We start from the raw sequence: 6,000 nt of genomic DNA, 5'->3' as shown, positions 1-6,000 counted from the left end.
GTCTACTTATTGTGTGTTTCTTCTACGAGTTATTCATCTGTATGTAATAACATAAAGTATCAATACTGTAGGAATAATGTACGTTAATACAAAATGTCCATTTTAGTAGGCATATAACCATACATTTAAATATGGGACAAGAATCAATATAAAATCCAAATGGTATTTATTAAACGAATGTTAAAAAAAAACATAAAAAAAAAACATCCAATGAGTGTGCACATAAGTATGGATAAAATAGTCCAATCTTTTACCAGAATGATGAATTAATCAGATGTGTATGTAATTATGAGGTTCTGGACCCTCAGGACACCCAATTGGCCTCACTCGCTCAGGGAAAATAGTCCTCCTTTATTAGAATCCAAGGAGCTTTGTACCAACACATTTTGGGAAACAGGGATCTATTAATTAGGGTGTGAATGTAAGCTCCATTGGCCAGGAAGTCATATTATATCTGGTGAGTATGATTAGTACTTTCAGTTTCACAATGATACTCAGAACCAGAAGTGACGTCCATATCCAGCACACTTATGCCTATGTTTTTTTATGCATCAATATGACTTCATATAAGAGGCGAGTGGATGACGTGTTATATTATGTTTAGAAGAAACTGATATATTTACAGTTAAAGATATATTTGGCATGAATTGGACATAGCACTTTATTACACAAAATATATCAGTAAATAGACTAACATAATTTAAAATAACATTGTTACTATGATCCCTAGGTCATAACACCTTCATCCATTAAAAAAGTCATTTTTCTGAAAATTGTTACCCATGTGAGTGTTATATTCATAGACCAAAGGATCTGTACTATACAATATAACGTTTATATACTCAACTCTGCATATCCTGCTGTCCCGTTCACATGCCCTCACTGACATTTAACTAAGTGTCAGCCCAGTTACACCACGTGGCGTCACTACGGGGGTGCAGTTCGCACCGGCTGACACAATGCGAGGGGCTGACAATGAAATAGTAGACCTGCTATGCTATATTGTTGTCACCCCATCGGATGAAGAGGTGATGGATGACACGCACGAGGTCACACCCTCTGATGTGACATTTTGGGGGTGTGACCACTGTGTGTGACCTCCTGGGCGCATGGGAAAGCTTCCTTTTGTGCAGTAGATGAGTGTCACTACACCCAGTGATGCCTGTGGTTACACCTCTGGTGGAAATGTGTATGACTCTGCATCACCTATACTTAAGTACGCTCAGTTTTGGTGCATACACACACAAGATACACTTTGCCAACAAGTGTATCAGCGTGACATCACACATGCAGTGAGCAAGAGCCCAGACTTGGCCTGCCAGTTCTACCTTAACATTTAAAAAAAAGAAATAAAAAGATATAATAATTGAAAAATAAAAAAACATAATTATTTTCATTTCTTTAATTTAGAAAAAATGCATTATTAAATAATAAAACATTTTTCCCAATAAGGATGCGCTGCTATCACCATCCTGAGATGGAAATAGTGATAGGAGGAGAGCTCCCGCCACTTTGCATGGTGAAGCCTTCACCATAGAGACCCAGCGAAAGCTGTCAGCGGCTTTGATAGATAAGGAGAAACCCCTATCTCACAGTCACATCTCTATGGCAATCCAAGGCATAGCTAGTCATCTGATACTAACAGAAAGTAATATAACACGTATAACACTGCTGTGTAATTTTCACCTGCAACATAGAGATTTTTCAATATTTGATATTTTTGTTATTGAAACATAGCTCTAAGAAACAAAAAGAATAGATCTGCAAATTGCAGGACACAGTGCAGGGGTAGATGTACTAAGCTTGAAGAGAGATAAAGTACCAACCAACCAGTGTCTAACTGACATTTTTCAAACATATCCTGTAAAGTGACAGTGATGAGCTGATTGGTTGGTACTATATTTCTCTCCAAGGCTTAGTACATCTCCCCCTGTGAGAGAGGGGACACTTCCATGACTGAGTGTCATTTACAGACTAAACTATAAGAATTAACTACTGTGCTCATCTGCTATATAACATTATTTGTACTGACACCTGGTTGCCCTCTATTTATTCTACCAATAACTAGTTGCTATTATTAAATATAAATAAACAAACATCTTTTCATATGTTCTTAATATAGATACATTTTTATCTGATTAATCTACATTGATAAAATTACTTCCACACCATAATTTAGGAAACCCCTATGTTATCCAGTGGTCATTTTAACCATGCCTCCCAATGGATGTTACATCCACATAGACACATCCAGCATATACCATATACAGCGCAGTGATATGGGCAGGTAACTGCCACATGTTGTGTTTGAGGCATGCGGCTGCCGCCAGGACAGCTGGGCTGTATACTTTCAAACCACTGGTACAACAGTGACAGTTGGACGTTAGCTGTGGATGCAGAGATGGAGAAGGCTGCCATGAAGAGAAGGATGGTTTCCAACTTATCTGATGAGGAAGAGGTGAAGGGAACCATCATGAGGAGGAATAAGAAGAGATGGAGAAAGTTATCTAGCTCAGAGGAGGAGAGAAACGGGTCTCGAGATGCGATGAAGAGGAGGATTAGCTCCAACTCCTCTGATGAGGAAGATGTGAAGGGATCCATCACGAGGAAGACTAAGAAGAGATGTAGGAATTTAACATCTAGCTCAGAGGAGGAGAGGAGCAGGGCTGGAGAAGCCCGGAAGAGGAGGATGGATTCTGACTCCTCTGATGAAGAACAGAAGGGATCCATCTTGAGGAAGGACAAGAAGAAGTGGAGAAAGTTACCATCTAGCTCGGACGAGAAGAGTGAGAGCGGAGCTGAGAGGAAGATGAGCGACGTACATGACGCAGTTGCAGAGAAAAGAAGTAAGGGAAACTCACACATACAAACTATTTTCATATAAACACTGTGAATGTCTTTTGGTCGCTGTACCACATTAGAGAAGTGCTGAGGCCTCTATCTCATCTACTAATATTTAAAAATACATTTATTAGAATTTATTTGCAAAATGCTAAATTACCTGCATCAAAATCTAAATTACTGTTATTTGTCTTGCTGGTCAATCTGAGAATGCCTATAAATCCCAATATTTAATGATTCTGAGTTGGGAGTAAAGCAAAACAATAATAGCAAGTATCTTTGTATCTGGAACAAACCATGTTGCAATGCAAGGGGTGCAAATACATTTATATATTTTTGTTTTATACATTCCAAAATGTTCTTCCCCTCCTTTCCTTATCCCATTTTCTTTATTCTGTACTCCTCCCTTGAAAATTATTATTATAAATATATTTGTATGCATGCAGGGTAAATACTGGTTTGCATTGCATGTAGCCCACAAATGCTGGACAGCTTTATATTTACACTGCAATTTAAATATGAGTGTGTACATGCCCATCTAAAGTCGCACATCCACTAGCAGATGGGTACACGACAGTACGACTACGACATTGTAATCGTACCATCGTTCCCCATCCCCTAAGTGCCTACACTGAAAGATTAGTCATTCATTGTAGGCACCCTCCGTCATCCCCAAACATGGTCAATCTGTCGTTATCGGCTTATTGACCAACATGTTTGGGCGATGATCGATGCCGGCAACGACCAACGTGTACGCGCATCGCTGGTCATTGCCAACATTTTGCTGCCTGATCAGTGCGCGATTAATGGACGACTGAACGATATTGTTATGATTCAGTCGTCCATTAATATCGCGTAGTGGATACGCACCTTAAGTCCCTGCACATTTTAAATCTGCCCAACATGCAGTGCAGCATGGTTTTACCAAGGTGCACAGTTACTTGCTTTGCTCCCAACTCAGGATCAGCTCCTGTATCTTCTCCACAACAAGTATCGCTAATGTGTAATACAATGACTGTGCTATCTGTCTGTCTGTGCCATGGAGCTGCTGTTTTGAATCAGACACACATAAGAGCTCAGGTTTGGAGCAGTGATACTCAGGTTGGGTGTGTGGGTGATGTAATTGGATGTAGAGGCTTATGAGGAGCTGCCCATGGCAATGAAGCTTTAGTCACTTGCACTAGAGGCTAAACCTCTGAAATCTAATGGATGTCTGACACTCACTGGCTGTTACATTTATCTCATATATGGTTACATTTCTTATTAAAAGTGAAGGAGGCAGTTGTTAAAAGTGTGAAAAATAAAATTAGACACCCAAGTGCAACATGCATATGATGTCCTGGGATTTTGTAGGTCCCAACTAAACAAACATCCAGAAAAGAGAGTTCTCATCCAATTCCTTGGCAAATTTCACTGTAAGTTCCACTAAAAGGGAGGGTTTCGTGAGATTCCAGACACGGATTTATGGGTAGATCTTAAAGCCCTCCTGTACCATAAACAATTATATGAAAATAGAGAAAGAAGGTCCACCATAGTGTATTACCATTTTAATAGGAATCTATAACATAAATCACATAGATAATAAAATCCACCATACATAAGTAAAAAATCAAGGCGTACCAGATGGTGTGGGTGTAAAATGGTAATACACTATGGTGGCCCTTCTCTCTCTATTTTCATATAATCATTTATGGTACACGGGTATACATCATATTCATACTTTTATTGTGGATCTTCAGTTTTCATTTTTGATTGTTGCGCTTGGGTGTCTAATTTTATTGTTCACATTTGTCATTTGGGTATTTATAGGGATTACCTTTTGACACCTGATAGCTGCATTTAGTGAAGCGCAGGTTCCTATACTTTTATTTTACATAGTTGTTAAAGTGGGCCGGAAAGGGTCGGAACTGCATTCCTCGTTCCGCCTCCTCCAGTCCACCTTACCCGGCCAGTCGCCTCATGCCGCAGGGAGGCTCCATTTGCCGGGCGCCCACTGAGATTTTGTTACAAGCTGGCACCCGGCTCCTTCACCACAGCGGAAGCCAGGGGCTGGAGTTCACTCCTGAGCTCTAGCTTCCAGCTCCTGCAGTGGGCACTATGGGAGAGACACCATAGTTCTGAGGAGTGGTCGGACCAGACACACCGGATGCAGGAGCAGGGCTTAAGGTAAGTATTGTGTTTGTACTTTTAGTTGTATTTTTTGTGTAAGGAGCTCTACTACTGGGGGCACTACCACTGGGGCACTACTAATGGGGGCACAACTAATGGGGGTACTACCACTGGGGGCATTACTAATGGGGGCACTACCACTGGGGGCATTTATCCTGGGGTCACTACTAATGTGGGCATTACTACTGGGGGCATTTATTCTGGGGTCAATACTAATGTGGGCACCACTACTAGGCGCATCACTACTGGGGGCATTACTACTGGGGGCACTATTACTGGGGGCACTGCATAAGGGTCACCACTACTGGGGGCACTGAATAAGGGTCACCACTACAGTGGGCATGCATAAGGGGCACTACTGCTGTGGGCATTATGTGTAAGGGGCATTAGTGCTGTTGGTATTGTATAAGAGGCACTACAACTGTGGGCATTATGTGTATTAGGGGCACTACAACTGTGGGCATTATGTGTAATAAGAGCACTACTGTGGGCATTGTCAGGGGTGTAACTAGGAATTTAAAGGCCCCATAGCAAAAAGTTTGTAAGGGCCCCTATGTACCACCCAGTGGTGAAAATTTTATATAACACATTTAACTTTGACACGGAAGATAGGCCCCTCTTAGCTCTGGGCCCCATAGCAGCTGCACCCCTTGTATCTATTGTAGTTAAGCCCATGGGCATTGTGTATAAGGGGCACTATTGTGGGCATTGTGTAAAAGGGGCACTACTGTGTGTTATAACATGAATAAAGGACATTACTATGTGGTGTAAAGTGAATCAGGGGCACTATGTGCAGTGTAATGTGAATAAGATTGTGCTACTGTATGGGGTAATTTGAATTGGGGATACTATTGTGTGACCACTCCCCTTTCTTCAGAGTCCACACCCTTTTTTTCAGCGTGCGCTGTCCCTTTGTTGATAATGTGCCGAGGATGGGGGGGGGGGAGTTTCATCACATCTCTAGGACCACTTTAAGCACTGGAAGGAGGT

This window comes from Taudactylus pleione, unplaced genomic scaffold (genome assembly GCF_031769625.1).
Source record: "Taudactylus pleione unplaced genomic scaffold, aTauple2 ptg000296l, whole genome shotgun sequence".
NCBI classification, from domain to species: domain Eukaryota; kingdom Metazoa; phylum Chordata; class Amphibia; order Anura; family Myobatrachidae; genus Taudactylus; species Taudactylus pleione.
This window is presented reverse-complemented; position numbering follows the sequence as displayed.